This window comes from Pteropus medius, unplaced genomic scaffold (genome assembly GCF_902729225.1).
Source record: "Pteropus medius unplaced genomic scaffold, Ma_sr-lr_union100, whole genome shotgun sequence".
NCBI lineage: Eukaryota > Metazoa > Chordata > Mammalia > Chiroptera > Pteropodidae > Pteropus > Pteropus medius.
The window spans coordinates 4,612,671-4,629,750 of record NW_024340848.1 but is presented as its reverse complement, the minus strand read 5'-3'; the positions used below and the strand labels follow the sequence as shown (position 1 = coordinate 4,629,750).

The window sequence follows — 17,080 nt, the reverse complement described above, 5'->3', positions numbered from 1 at the left end:
GCTGAAAACAATTGTGTGACCACTTTCTCAACTATCTTCTGTTATTTTTATTATCTTTATCTTCAAAGACTTTACTGTGGGACATTTTATTTTCTTACTTAAGTAACTGTTGCTACCAAATCAGAGAATAATATATCCACAAATTAAGGGAAGTTGTAGTCATCAGCAAGTAAAAGTTGAATTTTAAAATGATAGCTTGAGGCAGTAGTCAATCACCTTGGATATACTAGTGATTACATTTTATAATTAGTCTAAATATGATACTGAACTATATCAATATATAATTATAAAGTACACAAAAATAATTATTCCCCATTAACCCAATCTCATAGTTATTTTTAATTAGGCTGTAAAAGGCCACACAAAAATTCAGTAACCAAACCACTGGATATATTATAAAAAGAGATGAAATAACGGTAAAATAAAATGAAATAGTAAAAAGCAGAGGTGCAGGGAGAGCTACTAATGAGTGGAACTGTGTCATGAATATGCCATAGCATCTTAAAACAAATAAACAAACAATCCACTTTCATGAAAAGCACAGGCAGATAAAACACAATACCATGTATTCTGATTCTGTTAAGAGTGATACCTGTTAAGTTCCAGGCTTTAGTGTGATGTATCAAGGCGCATGCTATAGTGCATGTTTTGCGTCTCTCTTAAAATTCATTTGTTGAAAGCTAACCTTCAGTGTGATGATACTTTGAAGTGAGGCCATTGGGAGGTGATTTGGTGTTAAGGGTAGAGACCTCATGAATGGGATTGATGCCCTTATTAAAAAAAAGCCCCAGAGAGCTCCCTGGCCCCTTCTGCCAGGTGAGGCCAGAGAAGATGGCTGTCTATAAATCAGAATGCCAGTTCTCACCATGTAATGGATCTACTGGTACCTTGATCTTGGACTTCCCAACCTCCAGAACTATAAAAAAATAAATTTCTGTTGTTTATAAACCACTCAGTCGATGGTATTCTGTTACAGCAGCTAGAACTAAGAGTGCGTCTACCTTGCAATCAAAAGCAACAGCTTTTAAAGGCTATTACAACTCTGTTCCAACCCAGTACTACGAACTCTAGAGATTGTTAACTAGGCAGGATTCATGTGCTAACTATGCATCTTCAATGCCCCCTAGAGTATAAGCTACATACCGTAACTCAATAAAAATGTGAAAGAATGAAAATAGGACAGTAACGGAAGGCTTCAACTGAAATTAGCTGTTCTGCCAAGCAAGACAAAATGAACACCAGGTTTCCCCAACTGCTCTGATCATCTGGGCTATGTGGGGAAAACACCACTTGCCAGGTCTCTGAACTATGGATTTTAACTCAGGTCTGTCTTGGTCCAGGAGTCTATATTTAACACGCTGTTCGAGAGAAAGTGATTCTATTGAGTTGGTCAGTTTTGGAAACACTGCAATTGCTGATGTTTATAAAATGTTCTCTCTGCTTTTATAGAGTGGTTCAACAAGCATTCCACCATGACAGGCTGACCCCACAGATGCAGTCTCAGCCACTACACTCTGCTTTCACAGATCCACAAGAGTGTGTGTGAAAAGCAAATTAAATCTTTGTAGATGGCACTAAAATAAAACTGCTAAACACAGGCTCATTTTTCTCAGCGACCTCTGTTTAGCTATGAACTGTGAGGTAAGTTACAAATTATTATAATTTACCAACAATGATTAAATTTTTGTAAGATAAATTTGGGATATGTTCAAAGATTTTTATATGTCACAGGCAGTCTTACATGCTTTCCACCAGGTTTTCTAAGGTGCATGCTATTGATGTGTGTGACTTATACCTGCCATGTTTCTCAGTGCAATAAAGGTTCACTGCCACCCCAGGCAATATAAACATAACATCTGACTTCTGCCAACTCTAAATGATGCTCAAACACATAACTTTTTAAAAATAAAACAAAGTGTTTCTTTATAAATTCTAGTCCCATTAATTTATAACTTATTCAGGAATATTTGAAATTTATCTTTACAGCTGCTATATCTTACAGGTTTACAAATTATTTTGTAAAAGCACTATTTAAGAGAATGTATTTAATATTTAGGAATATTAAATATTTCAAATAAATATGAATATAGCACTTCCAATATCATTATTTCTTTTGTAAGCTGCTTTACACTATTGAAAACAAACTAATTGAAATATTATTTGAGTTTTTAATTAAAAAATAATTTTTTGAAAAAAGCCTATAATTTTAATTTTATTATATTTCAGACAAGTTTTACTCAGCTTTAGTGTTCTTTTTTTAAACAAAATAACTAAAAATCTGATTAAAAAATTTTAGGAAATGTATTACAGTAAAATTTTAAATCTTTTCCTAACATTGTATTCATTAAAATTTTAGTTTTCCTAATTATATATTGATTTTACCACCTTTTGAATGAAGTCTAAATTCTCAAATATCAACACTGATTATTTCCTGAATATCTAAACACAAAATGGCTTTTAAAAATGAAGTCATCCTGCCAAACTTTTTTCAATATTCAATTAACTCATCACAATATTTTATTTTTTCCTTTCAATCTTTACTAAATCTGACACTGATATATCCTAGTTAACTGAATTACCTAAACATGTTAGATATGTATTTTTAAATGTATATTTGTGATCATAAACATTCCTTAAATCCAAACAATGAGAAAAACTGCAAACAATTGTTCCGCTTGTTTTTTAATGTATAGGAATAAATGGACTTTTGTGAATTTTTGAGCTTAATAGATTTATAAAATTTTAATATATAACCACGTATCAAAAACTAAAGAATCTAGAAGCCAGTCCAATGAATTATTTTGTTAATACTTTTATAGAAAGTTGGTAAAATCAGAAATTGAATTTACTAATATTAGTTGTTACAGTAATTATGAATTTGCAAAACTCACTTTGTTCTCTATGTTTACCACAGAGTGCTTCAATTTCATGAAATTAATATTTTGATTTTAACACGAATTTAAATTTCTCAAAAGAATTGTCAAATGAACAAAATATTTTGCTACTATGAAAAGAACAAACCACATAGAAAATCAGAGATTATAAATCCAAGGTAGGTTAGGCACTGAATAAGTCATCACATCTACTTAAGTAGTAAGAGACACTATACAGCTGCTTTCATTACAAAGTTTTAACAAAAAATACCCTTCATCCAAGCTATGTAAGTAATAGCTTTCTATTCATATGCTAAAAATCAAAATATGTCTTGAAAATAAACATTTGTTAGGCTTGTTTAAAAAATTTAAGGACTAGACTACAAAAAAATTATCTTTTCATTGTTTTTCACTGAGAATTTCAATAAGCTTTTCAGTAATGTAAGATCAAGTCTATCAAGGCAGAAAACTTCCAACTTTCCTTTTAATACGTGAGTGTAAGACTGAATAAAAACCTCAATATAATTGCTGACTGAATAAAATCATAATTTCTCCCAGCTTTATGAGAAAATCAATTTATGTATTATCTCATAAAGTAAAAAGTGAAATTGGAATGCATGAAGTTTATCTGCATCTACTTTAATTTTCAACTTTAATATTCTGTGAAATTTAATAATAAAACACCTATGACTAGAAATATTTTTCAACTTTTTCTAGCCCACATTCCCTTTTGAAACATTTTATTATACATATAATTATTGCTATTTAAATCAAGAATTTAAATTTAAAGTTGGTGGAGATAAAATTAGATCATATTGATTTAAAATTAAGTTTGACAAATCACAAAATCAGTGAAGATTAATCTTTTTGCAATGGGAGAAACAATATTTATAGAGCTTTTATTGCTTTAAAGATAAAGTTGATTTCAAAACATAAAAATCATGAAATGACTGTTATAATAACCTAACCAGCATGACATGAATAGACATTTTATGAACCTTTTCATATTTTTTATTATTTTTGATATATGAACATCTTAAGTCATAAAATTTGAAGTGTCTACTACAATCTAAGACTACAGATATCCTCAAACAGAGCAATGAAATAGATGAAAGGTTAAATTATATCAACCATGGATAATCACATGGTTTTACAATGTATATCTGGGTCGAAGGGAATTTTCAGAGTAAATTTACATTTTTGTGCATTACAATTCTCAAGCCACAGATTATGTTACTACAACAGATAATTCATTACTACTCTGCTACTTTAGAGTTAGTTTATGCCTGAGACTATGTATCCCCCTGAATGAAATTATAGACAACCAGATAGGCAGATAATTTTAAGAGTAATTTCTCAACCAGTATTTATCTCATATACATTATAAAGTGTTATATTTCATCTGCTTTATATTAAACAAAAATGTCTTCCAATAATTTTAATAGGGTCACATTTAATAATTCCTTTAATTATCAGAAGACCATATAACCACTCTGAAAATATGCATATTTAAATAAAAGCAACAATTACCTATTTTTCCAATCTGGAAGTGTTTATACTGAATTCATTTCTATGATATTTGCATATTTCTTCAATTTTTCATAAAGTAAAATGTGTAACAAATGTTCTCTGAAATATTAATTTAATGACATATTTTTAAATGTTATGCAGTATGATTTATAATATCATTCTTCAGAAATTGGTCATCTGTACAAATAAATAGTGAGTGGGATATTAATCTGTACCGCCAAGAATTAACATACTGGTGATTAATCTGGTCTCCTAGGACAAGCACTACATGGAAAAATGCTTTCTCAACTTTTCTCCTCCTTCATTTCCCTCCCCATTAATTTGGCTATCGTGGTGCTTCACGTTTATTTCTAATATCATTTTTATAACCATTTATGTTCTGAATATCAGTTTATGATTTTAGCAAGAATTTATACTCCATTAAGTGCTTATATAACAGATAAAATCATTGTCAAATAACTCATTGTAGATTGTTTCATGAATTATTGTGGGGTGATGATTTTAAATCAAATCTTCTAATAATATTTAAAATAAACCCAGAAACACAATCTAGAAATATAAAAGTCACATAAGGCAATTTTTACTAACTTATATAATCTGTTTTTATACAGAACTAAAATATCAACCTCCTTTATTGGTGACTGTAGGTTGTTTTCTTGGTTAATTTCATACTCTTATACATCGGTCTCTCCTTTACTAAAACAAAAACATTTATGTCACTTTACCTCATAATTTCTGCCCTCATTTTCTCTTTTTAACATCTCACAAAATGGGAAGTGCTATATTTTCAGCTTATATTTATACATCACCCATGGCATCTGCAATGTATACAAATCTAAGTTTCTTTTGCCACTTATTACTTTGTTCATTCATTCAAACCAATATTTTTAAACAGCTGGTAGCTGGTGCTGACATTAAAGCTAAAACTGAACAAGCCATACAAGTTTCTGTCTTCATTAGGCTTAGAATCTAAAAGATAGGACAAAAAGTGTTAAAGGAAACAAATAAATAAATGATTTACCGTTGTGTTAAACTAAGTACACCCAAGGCAGTTTAAACTTCATTTTAATTTCTAAATGGCATTTCAACCTTAATATGTCCAAAATAGAACTTTTAATTTCCAACTCCCACCACACGTAAATATGGTGCCTTCTGAGTCTTGCCTGTGCCTTAGTTAACAGCACCACTGTTTATCCAGATGTTGAGGCACAGACTTCAGAGTTATCCTGCGCTTTTCCATTTTCCCTACAGCCCCATCCATACAACAGCAAGTTCTTTTGGCTATTGTTCAATTCATATGGCCAATGTGATCATCTTTTGTAACTTATTCCACCACCACTGTCACCCTTACTGTTACCATAGCCTATTAAATGGACTCCCTGCTTTCATTCCTGCCTCTAGTCTTAAAACAGTAGAAATATAGTCTCTCTCTATTCCAGACGCCAAAAGTAAAAAATAAGAAAAATTGGGTTGAAATCAGGATAAGCCAGGCCATACTACCTCAAAAAGCTCTAGGAGAGAATCTATTCCTTGCCTCTTCCAGCTTCTGGTGGCTGCTGGCATTCCTTGGTTTGTGGGTGTATAACTTCAATTTCTGCCTCCATGGTCCACATGGTCTTCTCAATGTGTTTCAAATCTCCTGTAACTCACTCTTATAAGGACATATGAGAGCCTTTAGGGGCCTCCCAGATAAACCAGGATAATCTCTCCATTTCAAGATCCTTAATTTAATTACATCCGTAAAGACCTTTTCTTTTTTCTATATGAGTAACATCTACAGGTTCAGGAACTATCCCGATATCTTTGGAGGCCAATATTCAGTCTACCATTCTGATCAGGGAAGACAAAAAACTGTCTATACTTGCAAACTCAAAGGAGGCAATAATTGTAGCCTAGATTTTTCCATGTACCAATCAGATGATCCATTTAATCTCTCTATACATAAATTCTATCTTTAATAAAATGAACATGGTAAGTGTCTATTCTGAGTGTGGATGGGTATCTGTGAAATTCAAATAAAATAAAGTACGGAATGATGTCCAGTTATCTCTCCTTCCTCTTATGTATACATCCTGCACTAGAAAGATATTTTAAGAATGACTGTTAGTAACTTCTTGCCTTTCTTGAGGGATCATGGGGCCCCTGAAACAGGGATCATATCCTGTTCATCTTTGCATCTCCCAAGCCTTGGCTAATAAGAGGCCTCAGTGCATTCTGATAGATTTAGGTTCAAAGCCACCAGTTAAATGCTGGTTGTGTGACTGTAAATTTCCTAACTTCCCTATGCCTCGTTTATTCTCATCAGAAAATAGTAGAATAACAGTACCTACCTAATAAGATAGCTGTGAGAATTAAATGAATTTGACATGCTATGTACCTGCAGGTAGAAAGTGCTCAAAATACATTAACCATAATAATAATAATCCTTCACTTCTGCTACGTATTTGCCATGAACCATACGTATCATTAAATTCTTCTAGTAAATTAATTCTCTTAATTCTCCAATCCATAGTGTGGGTATTCTTACAATAATAATAATAATAATAATAACAATAATAATAATAATAATAATAATAATATTTCTATTATATTATCATTGCATTTTAAAGATGATCAAGTGAAGCAATGAAAATATAAGTGATTTGCTCAAGGTTTACATAGAAAGTGGCAGAGTCTGGATTTAAATCCAAGATCTCTGACTCCAGACGCTAGGTTCTGAACGCTAGGATATATGGTCTCTATTTAAATAGTCTGAAAATCTATTTTAAAAAATTTTTAAAAGTTAAAAATAAATAAAAAAGTTGAAAATGGGCCATTTACTATACACTTAAAGTGAAAAACAAAACAAGGTAAAACAACTTTATTTATATATCTAAATAAAATGCAAAGATTTCACTTTTAATTTAGCACATTGAGACATTATGTAGGATAATCCAAATTAGCTATTGTAATTTTTTTTTGAAATGAATCAATATTATTAATATAGCAAAAAATAAAAAAAAAATGAAGAGAAAGCCCTATATGTGTTGTGTTGGAGTCAAAACAGCTGAGGATTTTCTAATATTTTTAGTTACTACCTGGAAAATTCACCCTAATCTCTAGGGAAAAAAAGGTAATATGTAAGATCTTTATCACCAAACAAGTAGAAGAAGGAAATAAACACTCTTGGTCTTCTACAACCTCCAACCCTCCTCCCCAAAAAAGAAAAGTACTTGAAGAGACTGTAAGGGAAAATATACTAAGGTTTATATAGAACAAGAAAGTCAAGTTCTATTCAGAGATAAAGGTTGACGATATGGGGATTTTTGCTGGTGTTGGTCTGTAAATTCCTTTAAGGAACGATGGAAGATTTAGGCAGGCAGTTGAGCAATAATTGATTGGGTCAGAGATCTCTATCAACCTTACTGACCAAAAGCAATGGCTTTTCAGGGCTCACGCTCTCCTGGTTACTCTGGCCCCTGTGTCTGATGACACCGGTTCTCTTATATCCTTTATGGGTGATTTTTTTTTTTTCTTTCACTTGTTCCTCTAAATCCTAGGCTAGATTTTTCAATGCCCTGGTTCTTGTTCCATATTACCTCATTGTTTTCAGCCTATCAACAACCAATGTTGTGGCTGGACCAGTGCTTTTGGTTTTTATTATAATTTCAAGATGCCCTTCAGCAAGAACTATCAGGAAACTTTGAAAAGATACAGATTTATTACTTACAAGACCTGGAAATCACACAGCACACCTGGGCCACAGAGGGACGTCCTGGGGAGTGAGAGAGCGCATGTGCCAGGGGTTCAGCTTTTATTTGGGTCAAGAGTGGGGCCCTAGGGTTTCCAGGGCTCACTCTTAATTGGTGAATTTAAACATAAAAGAGGGGATTTAAAGCAAGAAAAGGGAAAAAAAAACAAGGAGGCCAAATGGTCAGTTACTGAAATCCATCAAGATCTCTAAAACAAAGGAACTTCAGTCGGGGGAGGCGGCCTGGCTCTTTATCTAGTCAGGCGGTGTTTGACAGTGTGTTCCAGATAGCTGTCTTTGAAGTGGAGGCCTCTTCGCAATCAAAGCTTAAGTCAGGCACTTATATTAAAAAAAAAAGAAATAAGTAGAGTTGGGGCTTAAACAACACTCATTCAAATACAATATCAAATGAAACTCCCAAGTTGATGGCTCCCAAATTTACATATATTGCTCAGTAATTCCCAAAGTTTTTGTTCTCAGAATCCTTTACCTATTGAGAAACATACAGAGCTTTTGTCTTCAAAGATTACATTTATAGATATATTCTTTTAAAAAATAAACTGATCATTACTTTAAAATATGTATTTAGTCCATTGAAAAATAACCAACAAAGTTATTACGTTAGAATAAATTACAAATTTTGTAAAAAATAATATTTTCCAAAAGAAAGTTAGTGTAAAGAGAGGCATTATTTTTCATTATTGTAAATTTCATTAATATCTGCCTTAATCAAAGAGTGCTGGATTCTCATAATTGCTTCTGGCTTTAATTTGTTGCAATAAGTTGTTTTTTGGTCAGGTATATGAAGAAAATCCAGCCTAACACACATAGTCTTTTCAGATAACTTTAACATTCTTCTTTGATGTTACACCAAAAACTTGACGAGTGATTTTTCTTCATGGTTAGTTGCAATGTCCCTTTGGTCTATACTTAACTGTGAATGGCCCTAGTACCCAAGCATGGTTTTATCTCATGCATTGACATTTAAAAAAAAATCAGTTTAGACATTATGCGGATTTTCCCAGCGCTGACACACTTCATTTCTGTAACTGTTAGGAACTTTTCTACCTTAAGGTGGTGGCTATAATTTTTATAAACTCTTTCCCATTGGCATATTGGCATATAGTGCCTGAAAATCTATCTCATCCAACCTGGATTACTAAAAAAGCTCCCACTGGTTCGTCAGCCCCTTCTTTCCTCCTTCCAGCAGCAGGCAGTAGAAATGTTTCATCCTGCCTTTTACATATCTATTTAAATACAATATTTATTACCTACTTATTTAAATTCTATGTTCACTTCAGGACCAATTTAAAATTTCGTACACCCGAGAAAATCAACACACAATTTTATTTACATTACAGGGACTCCAAAGCATGACTAAAAGGAATCTAGGTGCTGGAAAAGCCATTTTATCAAGAACACATTGCATTTTAAATTAAAATGAATTGATTGGACTTATAGTCTAACTACATAATCATACTATTTTTCCTTTTAAAGCCAGCTCTATTTTTTTCTTTCTTTTCTTTTTTTTTTTTATTATTATGGTGACATTGGTTAATGAAATCCATTAAGTTTCAGGTATACAATTTAACATATGTGTGTGTGTATGTATGTGTGTATGTGTGTGTATATAGTCATATATATATTAAATTGTGTGTTCACCACCCATAGTTAGATTTCTTTCTGTCACCGCATGTTTGACCCCTTTTACTCCATCTACCTCCACCCTCCCCCTGGTAACCACTAGTCTATTGTCCATGTCCATTAGTCTCTGTTTGTCCTGTTCATTTGTTGCTTTTAGGTTCATTACTCACATATAAGAGATATCATGTGGTTTTCAACTTATTCTGTCTGGCTTATTTCACTTAGCGTGATTATCTCAAAGTCCACCCAAGTTGTCTCAAATACAATCCACAACTGTACAAAAGCAAATGGTCTCCAGCTAAAATTTCTAGTATCCTCTAAATAGCTATTTTTATTGATCTTATTATGCCAAATCATTGCAAGCCATTGACCATATTTATTTTTCTAAGAAATGTCTTTAATTTACACCCTCTTGTGGAAAATTTAGGTGGATTTTTTTTTTTTTTCACCAAGTGGTGAAGCAGCATCTTATTGACCCCATTTCATGGTTCCTGAGATATCTGCCTATAGGATACTGTTAAAAATATATTTGTTTCTATTAGCTTTATGGTAAGGGCTAAAGAATTTCACTGGGCAATATAAGAATAGTCATTATACAAATTCATATTAAAGTAAAATATTAATGTGTCCTAACCATCTTATATTCTAATGTTAGGAAACTAAAAAAAAATGATTTTAATTACATTCTAGATTATCCTGGTATTAGAACATCCTAGCCCTGGTCCTACTGATCTGCTGGATTCTACTGCCAAGTGTCATGTTCCTATAGTTACAGGGCAGCAAACAGAGAAAGAAATGGATTGAAATATTCACTCCAAAGTTACAGGCAGTTTAATAAATACATTGTTTCTGCCTTGACATGAGAGAAACTCCCTCAGAAGGTAGGCAATCTTTCAGATCATTACATTCTTTCCAAATAGCAAGAGGAAAAAACTGCAATGCTTTTCATAAATGAAATGGGTTATAAAGCACAAAAATCAATCAGACTGAGAAGAGTCTGTTTTACTACAACATCCATTCCTGCTTTCACAAATGTTATCAGAAAATATTCTAGCAGTAACATAGTTAAAAACAGAAAGCAAAGGATATAATAATTACGTGATTTAGCTATGGGATGTTAGCAGCTCTTTATAAATTTGTTGGACGTCTAATTTAAAAAACAAAGAAACAAACAAACAAAAACCTGTGCTTCCAAAGACATCTTTTAAAAATCTAAATTTTAAATAATTATAATTTCAAAGATGTAACTCTAAAAATAATATGGATTTTCTTTATGAAAATCTACTAAATCCCCCCCTAAATGTCTGCTGCCCTTATAAAAAAAAAAAAAAGATTGTTAAATAAAAGTGGAAAAGCTTATTGCTACAATTTTGCAGAGCAAATTCAAAGCATTTGGAATATCAGTGTATCAGGAATGCAAAAAATTTTGATAGATATACTAAAATCCATCTCCCGAATGCCCCATAATCAGCTAATGGACTTTAGGCTCCCTTCTATTAAAAATAAACAAATATAAAGAAGCCCTTCAGATAAAAATTTCTAGAACCTTTTCATGCCCCATTGCCATGTTTAATTCAGTCAAAACATAGTAGCCTTGTAGCTAATACATCAAATGCCATAACTCTGGAGTTAAAATCTATTTCATTTTTTTTTTAATTTGCTTTATTAGAAATTGATCTTAGCTTCTATGTAGAGGTATGGCATACGTTTGAAAATCATTAAAAAGTAGAACCCATCTTGTAGGAAGATACTAATCAATGTTAATTAAGCCTTAATAGAAGTATTGAGTCATATTTCCTCTGCATTGCACCTGTACTTATGAATCTTAATATATTTTCTTTCATTTTGAAACTGTTATCCATGATGCTTCTTACATTTTTTTACAATGAACTCCAATACAATCATTAGCATTATTTATTTTAACAGCTTTTCCAACATTGTGTTGCAGTTAGCCTACACTTGTCATTACTGCACTTCATTTTTACTAAGTTCAATTTTAATTCAGATTCCTCTTCCATATATGCAAGCCGTTCCCTGCCCATATACACTGACATGTTTTAGACAAACATATGGATTATATTCTTGATTCCATCAACAGCCTTAGTGAGTAGTGGTCCCTCCACCTACCCCTTCTAAATCTCATGAGGATAAGGGCCAACTCATTTACTAGCCATACCAAATAACAGCTTCTTATCAAAGCCATTTTCTGCATTAAACTTGAAGCTAGCTTAGTAATTCAAATAAAGTCACATTTCCCTCCCACATATAACTTGTGGTACAGCATTTTTAAAAACCTTACTATAGTTAAGTAAATCTTTAGTTAGCCTCAAAACACAAAGCCTGTTTTCATATTCCAGAATGATCAAATTATTCAGACAAGATTTATTGTGCATGAGGGAAGAGGATAAAAGAAAAAAAAATAACACTCAGTAAAGTTTCACCAATGGTATTTTAGTAGACACTTTATAAAATTTATCTGGTTATACTCTTCTAAGTTGCTACCCAGGGTCCTATACAGCTTTCAAGCTATATAAAAACTATTTTTTTCACTATGTTTTCAAATACACATACAATATATACTACAGTATAGTGATCTATAGTGCCAGATATGACCTAGTATTATGCGAAATTAAAATAGCCAAAGGCTCCCATTGCTTATAGCAGTTTCTTAAATGCTAATATACATAAAAGTTACTTCAGGTTAGTATTTAATAAGACATTCAGATTCAGTAGGTCTTAATGGAGTCCAGAAATCTGTATTTTTAAAAAGCATTAGAAAACCTGTCCCTGGTGTTTCTAAAAATCTAAATACCTTGAGGTGAGATATGGTGTTCTTTCTTGCATCCGGCCTAATCTATTTTTCCACTATCATCTTGGACACTCCTCTCTCTCTCCCCTCCTCCTCTCCAGCCAAGCATTCCTTCTGCATTCAACACACATACAGTTGATTCTCAGAACACAAAAACATGACTTTTTTTTTTTTTTTTTTTGGCTCTTTCAAGCCTTCACAAACCTTCTTTGACCTTTTTCTATCTGGAATATTTATATTCACTCTTAAGAGCAAATGACATCTTATGCACCAATTTTCCTGACCCAGTAAGACATTTAATTGTATTTTCTACTATATACATATACCTCTGTGTATATATCCCTCTGTACATGATATAAGTTGTACTACTTTCTAATTATGTGCTAATATTCCTATACGGCCCATTATATCCACAGCTTGTGAGTTCAAGGACCATACTTGATTCATCATGTACTTTTCCTTCTAAGCACCAGCCCTAAAACATAGTAGGTATATAATAATTGTTTAATGAGCAAAAAATTGAATGTTACCATGGTGGTACTTTCTCCAATACATCCAACCACTCTAAACTCTTAGTTCCTATCAGTGTATATTTAATGTCATATATCTTAAGTCAGAATCGTGGAGAATTGTGAATTCAATCAGTCAAAGATATCCATTATGGTTTATTTGTTTATTTGTTAAATCATTGTGCTTACTGCAAAGTTAAAGATAATTATCTTTAACTTGTTTAAGGAGACACGTTGTGTTTTATTCCATTCTGGTCTCACTTATGCTCAACAGTTTTTTCTCTACCTGATTTAATTTCCTTAATGTAATGGAAAATAGCTTTTAGGAGATAAAGGAAATAGTGAACGCTGGGCTGCACCATGCAGGTGTTCAGGGCTATCTGGTTTGTAAAAGTGCCTTTGTGGTCTTTTTCATTGTGAAGGGCAAGGATCACTGGGATAGTCTAGATAGAAAAGAAAGAAGAATAAATATTAGAAATTTTCTGCATAAAAGAGTTATAGGGATTTGGCGTGGCCGCTGCCTGCTCCAGTTTGGAAGCAATGTATGGGAAAGAGGCACTCTGGCAAATGGCAGGATGTTGAGAGGGGTTATGAAAGGACCCGTGACCCATTTCCACAGGCAGGAATGATTTTTAAATGTCTGGAAACAGAAGTTTTTGCTTCATGCTATCATTAATCCCACTATCCTCAAACTTTTAGTAAAGTGCTGTTATATGCAACAATAGTAGGTTAATGATGTACTGGGAGATTTGAAGGAGAAGGGCTTGCCTTCTCTCCTCCAGCAAGGTGGTAATGAAGAAAAGGCAGCATCTTTAGGAAAGAAGAAAGCAGGCAAGTGTCAAGATGTCAGCAGTAGTTGGAACCCGGAGCCAGAAGTGGTAATATGAGCATAGGAGCTCTGGGAATACTTAAAAATAGTGGGGTGGGCCCTGAGTTTATTACAGGAAGTTGTATAAGGATTTGATGCATTTTATTTGAATATTAAAAGAAAATGAGAGCCCAGAAGACTGAAGCCCTAGTCACATCAACGTTACATTTCTGTGTAGTTGTGCGGAGTCCACGACCTATACTCTGTGGCCACTGCCTTAGTCTCTAGTTCTGGCTCTGGCACCTACACTTGCACCTGGGACAAGCTACTTAACTTTTCTGGGTCCCTGTTTCCTTTGTATAAAGCAGCAATAGTAATAGGAAGAGAACCAAAATATTGTCACCCTGAAGCTTCCTCTTAGGAATATTAATTTTAACCCTTCGCCCTCCCCTACCCTTCCTGCCCAAAAGATTCAGAGGGGAAAATCTGCTTCAGAAAGGGACTCTTAGGATGTTCACCTTAGGCTGAATAGCCTAACTTGAATTAAGTATGGTAAGCAAGAGGGCTTCAGGCAGGGGCCTGTTGGCTAGATACTCAGCTCTCAAATTTTCTGAGTTGCCCAGCAAGAATGTGCCTGCAATGTATCTTCTACTTTTCATCAACTACTTGTAAATCACCAATTCTCATTTCTGAAAGAAATCTAATACCCTGTCCCCCGCACCCACCTTTTCACCTTTGTCCAAAATGTCTTTTATACACAATGTTGCCTCACTATCCATGGAATTTCCGTGCTTATGTGAATTCTCCATGCACATATATTTAAAAATTTGATTTTCTCCTGTTAATCTGTCTTTGTTATTTTGATTATTAGCGTAGCTAGAAGATCTTAGAAGGCAGGAAGAAAATCTACCTTCTATTAATATTTTTAGCTCCCACGAATAGTTTCTATTTCAGAGTCAACATAAGAATTATATCAATTAATGTTTTAAAGGACCTTGAACAGTACCTATCAGAGAGTGTACTAGTTTTTCTTAATAAATAAAAGAAATGAGGTCCTGAATGCAATGATAATCTGTTATTAGATATACATAAATTAAATTTACACTTGTGTAATAACATGATCACAAGACTGATAAAGTTATTCTTTAGAGACTTACATATAAAATCTGTGAAATAAAATATTAAAATTATATTACTTAATATGAAGTGCTTTTATTTCTTCATTAAACAGTCCTAGTATTTTGTCTCATGTTTGTAAAGAAGAAAATGCAAAAATCAGATTGTAGACTCTGGTACAGGAAAAAGTCTAACTTGTCTCTTTAAAACCTGGAAGGGGAGATGCAGAGGGACAGAACTGTCAACTGAGCACAGAAACTCTTACCCACTTGGAACTGTGCACACATGAGTCAGTATGTCTGCAGGAGCACTTTTTAAATTGCATCGTTATCGTTATCGTTATCTTTTGTTCATGTCTTGGTCTTCCCCACTCAGCTGTGAGCTTCTTGGGAGCAGGAACGATGGTATCCCCACCAAGTACCACAGTGCAGGCCCACAGGAGATGCTCCACGAGTGTTTGTTTAGCTGATATGCTCTGTCCTAGGATGTCCTCTGCCACTAATACCAGTGCTCGGTTACCAACGGGAAGTCCAAGCACAGATTTAGTATATCCTGCTAAACAGAGGAACCACAGGGGGGAAATGATTTTGAAAAGCTTTTAATATTTTCCCTCCCAGAAAGGAAATTATCAAAATGACAAGGGAAAGAAAATTATCTAACTGCCTTGGACTTATTTCAGTTTAGTACAGTATTGTTTTTAATTGCCTATGGGAAGGTATCATCATCATCTCGTTGATTAGAGTGTCTAAAAGTCTAAATCTTTCTTGATTCCCTCCCTCAGTCTTTGAGACAAACACGACTTTGCTTATATTACTCTCCTTTGTGGTACAACCCTGCCCCTTCCTTTCCTCTATCTCTCCTCTAATTCCTTCAAATGTTACATCTTCCAAAATCCATTCTCAAATTGAGTTACTTTGCCTCTGTGCAACCTTGACATTCTCGAGCACTTGCTTTTAGCATTCCTTATTTTACCCATCTGTTAATCCCCCGCTCTTTCTTCTCGTCTAGCTCTTTCTCCCTCTTGCCCTCTCTAAACACACACACACACACACACACACACACTCTGGAACATTTAGAAACAGTGCAGATCTTATTCTAAAATCTCAATCCATAACCTTAAGTTCTTCGACTGAAACTCTCAGAAGATTTCTGCATTAACGGTTAAGCAAGATGGGGTACCAGCTACTACTGAAAAACGCCTGCTCTTATTTTACGGGCCGTCTGCCCAGAAGAACTTTCAAAGCTGGTTTGCCCTTCGCTTGAAACGACATTTGCCATGTTTTAATTTAAGGATCGTGACCGCACATAGAATCCTTATATAACCATTGCCATCCGTAGCGTCTTGTTTATGCTTTTAGTCAATATTCAGCTCATGTTATGGTGATTTGTGAGACTGACAAAATATCCGGGTATTTGGGAAAACAATTCTAGTTGGCACCGGTTACATATAATATGAATATCAGGCAAATGAACCTTATAAGTTCTTTTATGCAGACAAAGTTCGTGATATCCAATACAGTTGTCACAAGAGTTAAAGGCTGGCCTGCAATTTGAAATTTATGCGGCATGTAAACAAAATATTGTCTGGGGACACCGGTGGTTTGTTTCATTTATACAGTCAATGTGAGAGTGAGAAGACAATTCCGATACCTGTACAATGTGTGTGTGTGTGTGTGTGTGTGTGTGTGTGTGTGTGTGTGTGTGTGTGTGTGTGTGTGTGTGTGTGTGTGTGTGTGTGTGTGTGTGTGTGTGTGTGTGTGTGTGTGTGTGTGTGTGTGTGTGTGTGTGTGTGTGTGTGTCAGGGTTTCTTTGGTTTCTTGAAATATCAACACCCATATAATATTTTTATAATCAACAAATAATAAGTAGTACTACTATGGGCAAATGCTAGTTATAGTAAAATCAAAAAAACAATAAAACCCAAAGTAATATGCACCTTCTCTACCAGTTTATGACAGTTAGAGAAGCTTCTTAAAAAGCTTACAAATTACACCCAAAGGCAGTTACTTTCTTCATCTTTTCATAAGGATAGGCGATCTTCTGCTTCCTCTGAGATGTTTT

At 33.7% G+C, this 17,080-nt stretch overlaps 1 protein-coding gene across 1 annotated transcript in view; it reads right to left on the bottom strand.

The window, feature by feature from the left end:
* Nucleotides 1–17,080, bottom strand: part of GPC5 (glypican 5) — a 1,124,843-nt gene that overhangs the window by 919,683 nt on the left and 188,080 nt on the right. The gene's annotated exons all lie outside the window — the stretch shown is intronic.